The sequence below is a fragment of the Macrobrachium nipponense genome, chromosome 15 (assembly GCF_015104395.2).
Source record: "Macrobrachium nipponense isolate FS-2020 chromosome 15, ASM1510439v2, whole genome shotgun sequence".
In the NCBI taxonomy this organism is placed as follows: domain Eukaryota; kingdom Metazoa; phylum Arthropoda; class Malacostraca; order Decapoda; family Palaemonidae; genus Macrobrachium; species Macrobrachium nipponense.
The window spans coordinates 77145213-77162712 of NC_087208.1; the positions used below are offsets into that span (position 1 = coordinate 77145213).

The 17500-nt window shown below is 35.0% G+C and overlaps 1 protein-coding gene across 3 annotated transcripts in view; it reads right to left on the bottom strand.

Moving 5' to 3' along the window:
• LOC135195081 (glycine receptor subunit beta-type 4-like) overlaps window positions 1-17500 on the bottom strand; it is a 706022-nt gene that overhangs the window by 200028 nt on the left and 488494 nt on the right. The window lies entirely within an intron of this gene.

A 17500-nucleotide genomic window follows, 5' to 3' on the forward strand; every position in this document is an offset into this window, starting at 1 on the left:
ACATCATATCTCCCTGTCATTCTCTAATACATACATACATTTATATGTATATAAATATATATGTATTTATGTGTATACATACGTATATATGGGTGTGTGTGTATATGTGTTTACATATCCATTAACTTGCTAAGTAAGCTTTCATTGGTTACAATATCCTTGCGAAGAAAGGGAAAGGACTAAGAGAGTAAAATGAGTTGTAAATGAAAAAGTCTGCCAAGTTTTGTCCATCCGTGTCGATGCTAACTCGGGTTGAGCCTCTAGTTGCTTTGCTATTACGCGAAACACCGAATGTCTCTCAAAGCAGAAATTATGGGCACAGATCTTATGTTGAACTGGTGAAAAGTGTGATATGTGGGTGGAAAAATGTTCTAAAATTGGCAGATTGGAAAGCTTTTGGTTTGGAAATAATCCTATGCTCCCCTTGAAAGTGTCGCCATAGAAACATGGAACTTGGTACGTGATGATAGAAAAAGAATCCACGAGTTCACGTATCTAAAAATGTGGTACGTGACTTATGGATATCAGAAGTTGAACAAAACTGGTTATGATTCTGACCATTGTCCTGTAACAGCTGAAGTCAGTTAAAGTAAATTTAAGAGCAGTCAAATGAAAGAGAATAATAAGTTTCATTAGTGATAAGTAAAATGTGGGAAATATTAAAGCATTATCATTCATGAAGGTCTAAATAATAGAAGATAATTGTTTTATTTAGAATTGTGATTATGAGAAGACTGTTTACATATACAAGACGGTATCACTGGCGTTGTTGAAGGAAGAAGCATCGTGGCTCTTTCAGTGATTATGAGAGATAGGCAGCTGACAGGTAGGAAAAAAAAAAGTGGTACAAAACACACGCAATAAGAATGACAGGCCCCTCGGAGAAAACTCACAGGAAAGGAAAGAACCGCTACGTGAATCCATCATAGGCAGGAAATGGAACTGAGCTGAACGCTGGCCAAGAATATAATGAGAGTGAGATTAAGGGGGAAGTAAGGGAAGTCTACCTAGCAACCAGAAAGCATTAGGGTGGATACCGAACAAGAAGCGGGATCGTAAGGGCGAATTAAATTTGCAAGAATAGTAATTTATGAGAGGAATAATGGAAAAACAATATTGTTAGTTTTTGTATAGAGAAGAGCTAAGTAGTCCAGCATAAGAAACCCCATTACAGGGAATGAATGAACAATTAGAAACCCATTCACTTAAAATTCATGCTTTCACCTCAGACCCCACACTGCAGCAGTAACTGATCGTGATACAGAGCCAGTGATTTTGCATCGCCCCGGGGGGTAATATATATATATATATATATATATATATATATATATAGATATATAAAATAAATATAATATATATAAATATATATATATATATATATATATATATATATATATATATGTATATATAATGAAACTGAGCACGTTTCAGTAGGATAATACTCTACACCCAGTTATATTGAAATGTATTCAATTTATGTTGCTTTCAAGGAGTTAGCTTTGCAGGTTAAATTCCGTTTCACGAACGTCAGCTCATTTCGAGTCAAAATGATAAAAAAAGTAAAAAGCGATAAACATTTTCATTCATAAGTTTTTGTAATTAAGGAGTTTGGAAGAAATGGCATCTTTCATTCAGGAGATACAATAAATGTCATTTGTCAGAAAGCAATTTCACACCGTCGACGAGAAAAAGATAAAGAAGAAATAAAGTTGAAATAAAGCAATTCTTCAGGCAGGACACGAAAGAATTCTTCTCTCAATTTTTTGCAGGCTACGCCATCTTCACTTTTTATTTTTTTCTTTTCTACTTTCCTGTATCCTGGAAACGCCCTTTCTTGGAATCTCATATATTTTGATCATAGTTAGGTATGCGCTATCCTCTTGTTTTGGAGAAGGGGGGAATTGTAAGGAAACAGCAAGAAGGAGCATGGCATAAATGTTCATGATTGGGGGGGGGGTGTTTTGCTAGTAAAGGTAGCCATGAGACTGACGGTAGTTTCAGTTATACTTGTGATAGTAGAAAGATGTAAAATTTGTATTATTTTTGTATACACCAGAATTCACACTCGTTAGCTAGTAATGTTTTGCCTTTTGCACGAGCTAACCTAATGTCAATGGTTTTGCGTTGTTGGTTACATGATTTATATATACAGGGTGCCCATAAAGTCTTTTCCGGATTTAAGACTTATTTCACAAAAACCATGTTAGGTAAAGGTATAAGGTTTTCTTCAATTTCTACAACAACATCATCATCTCCATAGTTACCGTTGCTAGAGCTGCTGTTATCCTTGCTTTTAAGGTCTCAACATTAGGGACTGGTGTACCGTACACTATATCCTTGATAAAACCCCATAAGAAAAAATCAAGAGTGGTAATGTCTGGTGAACCTGGTGGTCATTCTGTTGGGCCATCTCTCCCTATCCAGCGGTTGGGGAAGGTTGTATCCAGAAAGTTACGATCAACCAAACCCCAGGGTACTTGTTGAAACAGTACCCTTGGCTGAAACTCTTCTAATTGGGGTGCAGCATAATGCTCCAGCATGTGTAGATAAGCAATTGTTGATATGGTGGGTTCAGCAAAGAAAAAAGGTCCACTAACCCTGTCGTGCATTAGACCATATCAAACATTCACTTGGGGCTGCCTCGTTATGTTCAATCGCAGCATGTAGGTGTTCTGATCCCCAAACGCGTACGTTATGCATTAACTTTGCCACATGTATGAAAGGTAGCTTTATCAGACAAAAAACGATATACTTCAGATAATCATTGTCTTCGTCAATGCGACTAAGAATCTCTGTAGCAAATGCTTCACGTTGGGGTCTGTCATTTGGCTTGAACTCTTGAGCAAGTTGAACGTTGTATGCGTGCAGGCGTAGGCGTTTCTGCAACACTTTTTGCACTATGCTCCAAGGCATCCGTAGTTCGATCGAAACACTATAACCCGATTTTCTAGGACTGCGCTGGAAGGCGTCGGGCAAAGCAACAACAGCATCACTAGCACTGGGTCTACCGCTTCTCTTACGGTCTTCAACACTTCCAGTCTCTGTGAACTTTCTATACCAGTCTTTAATGCTTTTAACATGTGGCCGGTCTCGTCGATACTCATTTCCGAACTTGCGTTGAACTGCAACAGGTGATTTCGTTTCGTGGTACCATAGCACACACTGGGCTTTCTCCTGCAATGATACCATCTCTGCTATTTTTGGCTCATATGGCGGATAGTGATCACAGTGGCATCTGTAGGCAAACAAAAGAAACTAGTAATTGGTAAACAGAATGTGAAAGTTGTACGGTCATATCCACAATAATCTTAAAGATTGTAATTTTATTAAGCAGGGAATGACTTATCCCGGACACCCATATATAATATATATATATATATATATATATATATATATATATATATTATATAGTAAATAATTTATATATATAAATATATATATATATATATATATATATATATATATATATATATATATATATATATATATATATATATATATATATATCTCCCCTAAAGCTTGTAGTGGGCTTCTTTGAAGCTTCCCCACGTAGGAGTTGATAATTTTTAGTGGCATTTCACCCTTTTTTTTTTCTTATTCTCCCGGCTTCCCGATCCGAGGTGAAGACCGTTCTGTTATAGAGAAGAGGAGAGCCTTTTATTTTTGGATGCACTCGTGGACCCATCTGCAAATTTTTGTTAGTGGTCTCTGCTTTTGTGAGGGTCGTGGCCCGACTACTGGGTTGCATGCCCCTTTGAACAGTATCCTGGCATATGCCCCTGTACTACAGACAGTGCTGTGGGACATCCTTATTACCCACTTGAAGGCCGAAGAAGGATGGGATCTAGTTACCTAATTCTTCGCTCTATTATATTATTATTACATTGACAATCCACACAGTTGGATTGTGCATCATCGCCTGGACTATCGGCGTCGTCTCATCGCTCCTCCTTGGACGTTTTCCCTGAGACTGAAGTGTCCCTCCGTCTTTAGGGGAATTTTACATATTATATTTCGACTTTGAAAAGGGTGGTTTCATTGTTCGTTTTGATAAAGTGAATATTAGGTTTAAGGATTTTTCCCACTTGAACCTTTTACCATCGTGTGTGAGTGGAAAAGTCGTTTTATCGTATATGTTGTATTCTACCTTCTGCTAATTCTTTCCCTTTCTGCTCTTGGTATGTTAGTTAGCTAGGAGAATGAAGATAGTGAATGAGGTTTTGTGTACACGTGAGTTTTCCTGGGTCATAGATTGGATTTTAGGGATATTCTTTATTATTTATATTAATTTATTCAGATGTAAATAAATTAGTTGTTAAGTTTCCTCTTAGTTTTGTTTACCCTCTTCTAAGTATTTCCTTTATTGTGAGATTTGCGTCTTTGCCCGGAATCTTTACTAATTTGGCAACTAATTTCCGTAGAGTGTTATTACAGATTGTAAATTTTATATAGTATATATATATATATATATATATATATATATATATATATATATAATATATATATATATATATATATATATATATATACGTATACGTATATATAAATGATATCATGTCATTGCACATGCTGAACAGACTGCAGTAGCCGATAATCATATGAATAAAACTCAGCAGACAGCGCAATAAAAGAACAATTTGTTTTATAGCAGAGATTAATTAGCTCATAATAAAAACTGACATGAAATGTTTTATCATATTTCCAGATCCAAAAACACAGTTCCTCCTCCCCTCCCATGAATTTTTGTCTCAATATACAGTGCTGTGAAGTCATCGCGAAGATTTCCATCCTGAATGACCGAGGGGGAACTGCAGTCAGCAGAACTCAGGACCCAGCGATCAGGTGATTTCCAGAGAAATTTAATAATGCAGATATCACTCTCATTACATTCGGCTCGGTCCAAGCAAAGGATAAATGTGCTGAAAGCGGCATCAGGCGGAATTGGATTCATCAGATATATTGCTCTTGCTTATATATTTTCTTGTTACTTACTTCTCCCGTTCGTAATCCCTAATAAAAGTCACTCCCGGAATCTTTTCAAGACCTTATGAAGTCATGAATGTACACACTCGCTCCCGGGAACATATGCGCACGCATAAACACCTTAGCAAGCGGGATACACACATACACACACAGATGGGAGGCTATATTTTGAGAATGGAAAAAAATGACAAATATGGATTAAGGAAAACATGAGTCGTTGGCATGCTGTTAAATATACTGTTTCGATAAAGCCGTAAAGAATAGTTCACCTTACATTTTCTTTTTTCATTTCCAGCACTGTGGAAGACATTCCGTCGCGTTCGCAGCCCCGAGGGGAAACCTTTGTAAGATCCTCCTCAGTTCTGGAGAACACGAGACCAGTTTAATAATTCAGATATCACGCCTTACGCGTTGCCTGCCAAAGAGCTCGGAAATCTGAGTAACAGATATAGGCAATGGCTTGAGGAGGAGGGTGTAGGATGACAGCCTCCTTTTCTGTCTCTTGGCTTATTCGTTTTCTTCTTATCTTGTTACCAGGTTTTTGAGCAGTTGAGTGAGGAGTTTCATGTCAGGCGAAGGCAGGACGATAGAATCGGAACGATAGAGGGAGAGAAAAAAAAAAAAGCAGATTTCGCAACGTAAACTGTAATAGTTTCATTTTATTTACCCCAGAAGTATAAACGCGGTGGAGGGAAACTCGTTCTCATGTATGTAGCCTGTGCATGTCCATATGGTTAGTTATTTGTATGAATATGTAATGGAATGCATTAATATTTTCACGTTACGTCTCTGCTTCTTAGAAGGGATGGTGCCAAGGGAAATTCTTAAGGGTTTTCGAAATCTTTTATGGGATGAGGTTGCTAGCCTCACTCCTTGGTACGGGGATGCTGGGGAGTTTTGTGGTGGTGATATATATAATATATATATATATATATATATATATATATATATATATGTATGTATGTATGTATATAATTTGTGTTAGGTGATATTAGTCATCGTCTGAATAAACATTTTGAGCTTTAAAAAATTAGTACCAGATATCGATAGCATTTGACTGTCCTTGTGATCATATCCATATACATCAGTCAGTGTAATTGTTTTGGATACATGGCCTTGGGATCACGTGACTTGGAAACCGGGCCAAATCTGCATTCGAGTCCTCTGACACAGGAGGACGCATCGAAATTATGGGTCTCTTATATTTCTCCCCTTTTGCTTTACATTTTCATATAGATGATTCAGTGTTCGTGAATAATTGTGTGGAGCTGAGAAGTATTCTTGGAAATATATTTTGAAATGCTAAAGTGTACCGGTAATCTTTGTGTGATATGCATGTATAAACACATACAAATTTATTTTATATTTCTATCTATCTATCAGTCTACGTATCTATATCTAAATACATACAATTTTCATAAATCTAAATATATATATATATATATATATATATATTATATATATATATATATATATATATATTATATATATATATATATTATATATAGAATGTGTGTGTGTGTGTGTGTGTATTTGTATATTTATATATATAATGAAAAATGTATTTAGATATATATTTTTGTGTGTGTATGTACCCTGAGAGAGTTCCTTTTTATTATTTTTTTTGCATTTTTATAAATTGAACTTTTCTTTCTTTTTGTTTTCTTTCACACTTTGCCTTTTTCTGCTGAAACTACGCTGAATATTGAGCCGTTTGAAGACCATGTCCATCTGTTGACTTTACGAACGCTTTTTGCACCATTTCGTCCTTGTTGTTCATTGGATGTATTACATGAATAGTCTATTAAATTTCGTCATTTTAGAACTTGGAATTATTGCAACTTTCTTCATTTTTTACCTTTTCGTTCATGTTCTTCCAATAGCATGTCATATATCTCGTTCCAGGAGTAGTTTCAAGTATGTTGTGATCGTTATAAATTTATAGTAGGATAATAAATTTATACAATAAAGTAGTAAAAAAAAACTTTTTGGCACCAGAGATGGTTTGTATATCCAAAAATATTATTAAATGCTTGCACGCTTCTGACGCGCACTGTCATAACCAGATTGTTTAACATGTCAGTAGTAAAAGAAATATCGTACGAGGGATATTTGAGTGAAAAGAACATCATTCAATAACTCAAGAATAGCGACCAAAAAGAATGAGGAATTTGGCACTGCATACCCATATCGCTTGACGCCACGCATCTTCGCAGGGGTAATGCTAATAAAGGGAGGGTACACAATAGGAAAAAAAATGAGATAAGATGAAGCAGGCCATAAAAAGGGAGATGATAAGGGCTAGATTCCTTTTATAATACCTGGTAGACAGCTGTTGTATTGGAGTAGAGCTTTCTCTCTCTCTCTCTCTCTCTCTCTCTCTCTCTCTCTCTCTCTCTCTCACAATCCAGAGAGCAAGAACGAATGGATACGTTCTCTTAAAAACAGAAAGCTTCTGCTGATCTAAGCAGTGAATTAGGTATCTAGTCTTAGAGAGTTTTTTTTTTTTTTTTTTTTTTTAGAGGAGAGAGAGAAGAGAGAGAGAGAGAGAGAGAGAGAGAGAGCTTTTACACATAAATGTTTATTTCCGTCAAAGTTGTATTCCATTGAAAATGGAGGGTTCCCAGGAAGTAATCCTCTCCACAGCCTCGATGAAATTACTCATAAGATTTCTCTCTCTCTCTCTCTCCTCTCTCTCTCTCTCTCTCTCTCTCTCTCTCACAGAAAAGAACAGTATCATTAGATCCGTATGTATCACAGCAATATAAAATTAAAGAAACTGTTTTCATTATGTAGCTTTGAATACAGCAAGAAATAAATGTGTTGGTAATTTGTGAATTATTCAGTTCTCATATATCTAGGAGTCAGATATATTTGCACCGGAATAGCCACTGAAAAAGTCGAGAAATTGTGTTCATTGTGGTTATCTGTCTATATATAAAAGTCAATTTCTGTCTTGTCTGTTCACTATGCATGCCCAGACTATGCAAGCTAGGGCTACCAAATTTTTGCCATAGTCTCCCCTCCCTCCAGGAAGGTTCTAGTCAAAATCTGGAATTCGAGGGCCGTTTTTAAGGGGGTTATAACCCCTCTTTTTCATACCCGTAATTTTTTTACAACTTTCTGAGTTGATAGCTATGCCTACCTGATTTTTACCATAGACTCCCCTCCCCCCCAGGAAGGCTTTAGTCAAAATCCAAAATTCTAGGGCCGTATTTAAGGGGGTCATAACCCCTCTTTTTCATACCACCTCCTTTTTTACAACTTTCTGAGTTGACAGCTAGGCCTACCAGATTTTTACCATAGACTTCCCTCCCCTTAGGAAGGTATTAGTCAAAATCCCAAATTCGATGGCCATCTCTAAGGGGGTCATAATCCTCCTTTTTCATACCCCTTCATTTTTCACAACTTTCGGAGTTGACATCTATGTAGAAGTGTTTCTGAAGAAACAAACAGGCTCCCCACAATATGGGGGCCATAAGGCACCCTCAGTTGTAAGGGTAGGGGCGACCCCCATGAGAAATGGGGCCCGAGCGTTTATATTGGGGGTCAGGATGCCTATGCCCTTTCAGCTTACCTACCAGGGGAGAAGGGTGTCGTAGCCCCCACCCCGATCTTGATAGCAGAGGGTATACAGTCCCCCTCTGAGAATTATGGCCCAAAGGGTCAAAGATGCGCCTATTGCATTCAAATTTGGTATCATGAGTTAACATAAATGACTACAAACGCATTTAACATCAATAACATCAATATTAGAGTTTAACCTTAGGCCGAGTTTTATCAAGAAACGTTTAATGGGGACAACGCTGAAAATCTTTCCACAGCAATCTGTTGCAATATGTATGTGTCTGCCGTCGGCCGGCAGACACACACATACTGTGACACAGTAGCATTGGCTGTGGAAAGATGTGCGTCCGCGTCATTTAGAAGTGAATGTGCATTCGATTACGTGTCCGAAGGACGGGCACAGCTGATAGTAGCATATACGTAAGTAGTTTTGTTTAGAATTTTCAACCTACAGCTCGCTTTTGATTTTCAAGCTGTTCTGCTACTGTACCACACATTAGATCTTAAAAGTATTTAGTAATAGAAAGTTTATGACATATGGCTTTTCCATCAGCCTGGTAATGAAGTTTACACTGAGTGTTGGTGTAAGGAACATTAAATGCCCGAAAGACACATAAACTCAGTTAGTGTTACCAATTCCTACTGGTCTAACGCACATTGTTTACAGTGTACATAGAGGCAGTGTTACTGCTTTGGGGGAAACTTGTTTGATGAGTATCCATCGAAGCCCAAGTGAATAAGAGAGTACAACAGTTGTAAGATGAAATCAGTATAGATAAAATGCTGGTAATAACTTCCCAGAGGACTTGTATTTCAAAATATGGAACTGGAAACTACCTGTTTACTACCATCTAGGATTAGGCAAGTTCTACCGCGCTAGTTAATAAAAACTGAGAGGACAATAGTTCCCAGCCTATGCACTCCAGCTTACTAAGAATCAGCATGTTTATGATTATGTAATTTGAAATGTCCTGTAGATAGAACTGTACTAAAACCGTTGCACATATTTTAGAAAGCCAAAGCCAAAGCGCTGTTTGACAACACTGAGAACTTGATTCGGTAAATAAGTAATTCAAACACTCCTGGGTCTTCAATTTTAATTGTATCCACACATGAAGGAATTCAGTCCCATATAAATATTTTCCTTCCATATTTTACTCATACAGTCAGAGAAGCGCAAACTAGATATTATTCCCTCTCTCGACTATTATCCTATGAAATAGAGTATTGTTCGTTTGATTGAAAGAAATTTCATTGTACTCGTAGTAGAAATGAACAAAATGTAGTTACTCTTTGGACCGGGAACGAAAGAATTTATATGAAATTTTTCTCTGGATAAGCCATAATCTATTTTTTTGTTCTATGTTGTGGAAGCCAAGGGACATTTCTCCATTAGAATTTTTTCTTGTTGAGAGGCATGGGAAAAGTAATCTGTAGTTGTCTTTTAGGCCAAAAGGAAAAACAAGAACCTTGCTGCAAAGGAAAAAGATTACGGCGGAAGAGGAAGAGTAATGAATTCCTTTTGCTTAGGAATTCATGACGGAAATTAAGGAATTTTTGGAGAAATAATACTTTTATAAATTTCGTTTCAACAAAAGAGGGCTTTGGATGAATATAAAAAGATATTGATAAAAAACAAGAGTCGTGGAACTTTCCATAGTCCCTTGGGCGTGAAATACATTTGCACAAGAATTTCACCAGAAGCCCTTTAGAACTATTTTGATGTAGATACCTGCTGCACTAAGGACTAACTATACTCTGTTTTTTTCATCTGTCCATCCGCCTCTGGTGGTTTTGTATGGTAACACTGCGTCCCGGGCTTTAGATAGTTACGCTATGTGTAAGTTTTAGGTAAATAAAAGGAATAAAAGGATATCTGGGTGTACATTTGCAACTGAAAAGTGTTTTAATAATTTACTGTATGCGAATTACACCGTTAATATTCGAAACAGGATATTATTATAATCGTTGAATGTAACTATCTAAAGCCCGGGACGTAGTGTTACCATACAAAAACACCACAGGCTGATGGACAGATGGAAAAAAACAGAGTATAGGTTTTCCTATACCTTGGCAATCCCGGCAGTGTTTTTTCTTTCTTATGTCTCCTATTTTCTTTTTAACACATCCTTAATATTCTTCTGAACACATCCTAAATGACATTCTTTGACGAACCCATTGCCTTTAATTCTCTCGACCTTTTTAGTCAGGTTACCTATCTTGCGTGGTAAATTCAGCAACCTTTCTAACAAATTTCCATGTATGTTAGGCACCCTGCGGTCCTTTCCTCATCCAGGTCATGTGCAAAAAATCTGTCTTAACAGCTTCATTATTTGCATCTTTCCGTAATTTCAGCAACACTCCTCTTCATTAAGGAAAGTTGCCTCTACAGACATTCTGTTGTTTCTCTATTTTTTTCACAGCTTGTGTTACCTTTAATTATAAAATACACTCCTTTGTTAATTGTGGACAAGACCATCCGATGAATAATTTCCCAAGACTCGGTTCTAATAAATTTCACAATTATATGTATTTCTCTATTGCATATTATTGTATGTTTCAGTTTATAGAAAAAAATGTTTCTAATCGCTGGTAATGAATACATCTCCAGCACACCACTGTATCACAATCAGCTCCATCTTACATCCCAGACACCATTTTACTTTGCTTCATTCAGACTCTCACTACTAACAGTTGCCTAATATTTAGCCTACAAGTAGTCTGCAGATTCGTACATTTCATTTCTTCAATTAAAGCTCGTCTGTAGCCTTCCTAGGTCAGCTCAACAATGCTTTATTCACTATAATTTTCATTTTCCAAGAATGTTTTTCCGTACTTCGTACCTGGCTAAAATACCGTGCCGTAATTTCGCACTGTCCTCTCATTTATTTTTCCGTACCGTACAGTACGGTAAAAATAATGTACCGTAATTCCGTACTTATATCGTACCATGAGCAAACCCAATCTACATTAGTAAAATCCCCTCTATGAAAATTTCAGTGTTAGCAGGTGAAAATTAGCAAAGGGATTTTATATATACATGTGTATATATCCAGTTATCGTAATAATAATAATGATGATAGTATTAACAATAACAGTAATGATAGCAATACTTAGGATAGAATTAGTAACAGAAAGTAACAGTGCGTTTGTATCTTTGGTTTTAAGATTTATATGCATATTAATCTTGTCATCATTCATCCCAGAAAATATATATATACCTTTGCATCTTATTGTAAGGATCATGTGCTTAAATCCCTTTGTCAACATTATTTGTAGACAGTACTTTAGCATTTGCATCTTTTATTGCAAATAAACATAATGGCTACTATTTTGTCCCCCGACTACCGAATAGCTGACAAGCAGGATAAGTAATAACTCATGTGACACAAAATACATGAAAAAAACTTGAAAATAGCCGATAACCTACATATAAGTTTAGAGACAGTATCATTTCTGAAGGGACTGAAAACATGAAGAGCGTAGAAGAATGTAAGTTACAAAATCAACTAGTTTTTGGTTTGCACTCCAGATTTATAAGAAACAGTAAAACCTAGGAAACTACAACAAAACTAGATGATATCATTATTAACTAGTTTTGCAATAAAATCAATTCATTGATTGAATCGACTTGCCACTATATATAGGCATATACTCTCTCTCTCTCTCTCTCTCTCTCTCTCTCTCTCTCTCTCTCTCTCTCTCTCTCTCTCTCACACACACACACACACATATTAAAAAAAAGAATGTCTAGCAGGAAACATCATCATAGTTTTAATATTATTCAATTTTTACACATGCTGGAAATTTTTTTCAGGTAAATTTTCTACAATTAACGTAAGATCTTTGATGTTGCAAACAAGGAAACGTGGAAGTATTGAGTCATTCCTGGAACTGGTTCAGGCATGAGCCAGTGGGGATCATCAGACCCTAAAGTTACTTGACATGTTAACTAAAGGAGCCTGAAAACTCCAAGTGGTTCCATACGACAAAATCATAGCCAGTCATAGGAATGTCTATCATCCACGTGAAAGACTGTACTAGTCTGGAAGGTAAATGAAAGGGCACATTTCATGATCTTATATATATATATATATATATATATATAATATATATATATATATATATATACATACATATATATAATATATATAATATATATATATATATATATATATATATATATATATACACATATATAACAGAATTCCATCTATTGAAAGAAGGCCTTAAAAATGCCTAATTGTAGAAAGTAAATACTATATTTCAGAGACCAAACTCTCTCTCTCTTCAGGCAGGTGAAGAGAGACAGTTTGGTCTCTGAAATATGTTTTTTACTTTTTCATATTGGCATTTTTATGGACTCCCGTGATTAGTATAGAATAAGATATATATATATATTATAGATAGATAGATATATATATAGATATAGAGATATATATATGATAGAGATAAGATACACACCCATCTAATATATATATATAGAGAATATGGATTTTGTGTTTTAACAAATATTATTAGATATAGAAAGCTATATTAAGAATATATATATATAGATTGGTATGTAATTTTGTTTTTTGATGTATTTTTAAAAATATATATATGTGATTATATATAGATACATCTATTATATATAATATATATATATATATATATATATAATATATATATAATAATAATAATAGGAGCCCATAAAAATGCCAATATGTAGAAAGGTATATATTTTATTATATATATATATATATATATATATATATATATAATATACATATATACATATATATATTATACTATATTAGATATATATATATAATATATAATATGATTGTATATCTATTATATATATATTATATCTATATTATATATATATACATACATAAAATGTACCAACTGACCGACCCGGCACTGCCCGGGAAAGCTGAATAACCAACATTCTTTCTCTCAGGTTCTTATTTAGACTCATTCATTAGTATATATAAGAATATACATAATTTTTTAATTATAAGTATTTGATCTTTTATACCTTTTTACATCTTTCCTTTTATTTAGTGAGTTGTTGCAACAGCTAGTCTTCCACCTTTTCACCATTCAATGGAATTTATTGGAAAGATAATGTTTTGAATTTTCTCGCCGCGTAAATAAAATTTAGATATTTCAATGTACGTATTTTTTGTGATTTAAAAAAAAATAGCAATCAACAGGCGTCACTTGCCCATAACCTACAACTCGTTCGTGCTTTAGGCCTTTGCTTCACAACCCTTTGTCATATCACACTAAGACAAATAGTAATCAATTATATATAAAAAGAAATGCAATTTACTTTACTTCTATACTGAATGGTAAAATTTAGGTGTATCTGTTTAGCAATTGCTGGTGAATTCAGAAAAAAAATATGCAAAACATCTTCCGATAGGGCTAACTTCAACTCGTGGTACGTATGCTTTATATTGTTTTTATGGACTTTTTAACATAGCATAATAAATTAAAACTCATTATCTTTACAATGAATCAGATTTATGAACGCAGCATTTAGTATAAGGTTACTGCTATGCTTGTTCGTACGGGAACTGCATCAACCTATACAAAGTAAGCTTTGGTGAGCACCTAACGGTCAATTCGTATCTATGGTAATAACACAATAAAATAAGGTATCATAAACAAAAATATTCCCTTCCCGGAGGAATGGTAGGCAAATGGTTGTTTATTGTTTTGAGTAAATTCACGTTGATAAAAGATAGAAATGAGTATACATCAATCCAATAAATAATCATAAACAAACTTTCATTTACCTAAATGACGGGAATGCAGCAATAAGTGGGAATTGATTGGTAGTCACTCTTCCAGTTTTATTGTTCACGTGTTGATGTATTTATCAGGTATCCATTTCAAATAAAAGTGTGTGAATCGCCGAATTCAAGTCAATGCTTCGGTTTTTTCATGCATATCCTATGTTCGTGATTGTATGAAAAACGTTACTAGTTCTTCGATCAAATTTATGATGTGCTTAGATAGAGACTCGGGGAAGCCTGTTTATATGATTAACTGGTAACCGTTTCGTCCGCTGCCTCTTGCTGCTCACCACCCCGGTTACCGATGATTATTTTCAAAACTCATTTAAACCGATATAGTTTTCATTGTTGATTTTATCGAGGTAATATACAATTACATTAATATTCTCATAAGTTTTGATAAAAATTCACGAAGATTTATTGTTTGTTAATCATACGTCTGGCAGCGCCTGGAAGAAAAGGTGGAGTATCAGGTGGAAAATGAGAATTGACTCATAAAGTACTAAGGAAAAGGTGACGTAAAAATGAAAATGTCATTTTTGCCAATGTCTGTTTGTCTGTCACGGGGTAGGGGTTTGATTTTGAGTTATCAACCTTTCTTTAACCTTTCTTTGGTGACATAGAGGCCGTATGCAAAATTTTGTTTGGGTCAGTCAAGTGGTTTGGATTTCTATAGTATCCCACCTAATATACAAACATTCACTTTTATATAAAAGATAAATAACAAATTTCCAGAGCTTGGGTGCATAAGACCCCAATTTAACTATGCATGATCAATGTTTGTTACCATCATTCCCAAAAAGTTTTTGCTTTATTTGTTGAAAAGTTTAGATGTCTATCAGTCTTAGTCAACATTGTTTCCAGAAGGTATTTCTGCTTAAGTATCTTTTTTTTTCAGTTTGTTTGCTTATTTAAGAGTCTCAATGATCTTTTCACTTCTCAATTTTCTCACGCATTTTGGGTACGCCCATCACTACGAACCCTCAACCCAAATTAAGAAACATTAAAAAACTAGGTCTCCTGTGGTAGGGTTCGACCTGACACACGATACTGAAGTCTTACCGTGGAGATCTCATGAGATCTTAATTTGTTTCTTCATCATTTCGTAATCATGGCTGAATCCAAGAGCATGCGGGAATTACGTAGCTACGAACTAAGTTTGGTCATCACAAAATACGTATATATGATTAAAAAAAAGAGAAAGTAGACTCCTAGGAAGTATTTTTACCTTCACATCATATTAATCTTCATCTCTTCATTTTAAATCAGCATATTATCATGTAAAATAGATTTCTCTATCCCCAGGAATCATCCTCATTTTCTATCAAGGAATTTCATCTCCTTTGCTCCATTTTTCTCCTTTCCTAATCATCCTTATTCCCCCTTTGTAGTTTCCAGAGTTTTTCCGTCTTGCAGTTGCACTTGATGCGATGGACTTTTTTTTTTTTCTTTCACAAAACCCTTATTTCTCTCTACCCATTAAACTCTTTTTCAAGCCGCCCGTGAAATTTTATAAGCAAACGCTGCCTGTTGCCCAAAAGATGTAATCCTTTTCACTTTTAACCTCTTCGGTCTTTAAAATGCTTGAACCTGAATCATGCTCCAGTCTTCTTTCAACTCTCTCTTTGTTATCCCAACTATCTGCTCTTGAAGCTCGTTATTCTTGATAACATTCACTGCTATTTTATAAGATTCCTTTTTCAGTTTAAAACTTTTTTTTCTTTATTCGCCTATTGATCAAGTAATGGTCAAAAACATCTCTATCTCTTCTATGCATAACATTATTTTTAGTTTAATCTTTACTTTTTTTTGTACATTACTTACGACAAATTTATTTCATTAGTTCCTGTTGCTTAAGTATGCTGCTGAATATCTTAACGAATCTACGCATTTCAAACAACCAAGACACTCTCGGAACACATTTTCACAAGATTTTCTTGTTTCATTCGTATTTTTCGTTATAAACTATCGTAATTCGTCTTCCTAATATTGCATTCAGATCACTTAGCACAGTCATACCTTCTCTTCTGTGTGCGTCCAGCTGGTTAACATTCTGTTTCTGAAACTTGTCTTCACACCCATTGACCCTCTGAGTGTATTGGCGTCAGTTTGAGTCTTCTAATCTGCATTCTTTCAGGTTATCCCCAGTTTAAATACGAAATAACTCTGTTATTAGTAGTTTATCTCTTTATTGCTACTCTGGACGGCTGCATTGTTATAACCTTTCTATTATCGTAGTCATTCCCAAAATTTATCTTGCAATACACTTTGATTGTAACGGCTCTGTTGCAAGACCATTGCTTTTATAATAATGATAATGATAAAAGAAATGGGGTATAAACACCTTGCCGCTAGTCGATTATTGAACTATGTTACCTTGGTATGCATGGTGTGAGGAGACAATAATACTGATTTATTTTTGTTTTCATAGGGTCTCTTTACCTTTTTAGATACGTGATGTATTATTGTCCAATACGAAAACGCTCAAGTAGTAAAATTTACCATTCTTCGACGGAACTGAAACGATTTACTGGAGTTTTAGCGTGTTAGAAAAAATGTGAATATTTTTAATTATTCACAAGCTTTATATTTGAAATGTTCTAGACAAATAGTGCTTATTTGCCATCATTAGCCCCGTTACTAAGTGATGTAGCTACGCCATCATTCTTGATACTATTCAGTTTCATTATTCGTCAGAATGCAAGATTAAATTTGAAATTTGGAACTGTGGACAGCAACGTGAAGTCCTTCAGATCTTATGTGATTCCCAAATGGTTCTTATTTATATTTTAGGGACCTCTAATAGTAATTAGCCGCATTTGTTCATAATCATTTGTTTAGTCCATTGTAAAGTGTAGGTAAATATCTTTGTATATAATCATATCAGCATACTATTGCACACATAAAACGCCAGTATTTCTTTCGATCAAATATGCTTGATTTATTTTTATCATTCGTCTAGTAGCTATTCCTTGTAAATCTATCGTCTCGCTAGTGGGTGTCTCGTATCTCATTTCTCGGATGTTGATCATAACGATGTGATAAAATTGGTTGAATCTCCATAAAAAAAAACTATGTTTTGATTTGAACTTCACAAATATAAGAAACTAATTTGCTTGAACATCACATAATGACTGACGATTTCGTTTGGGCGCGATCTT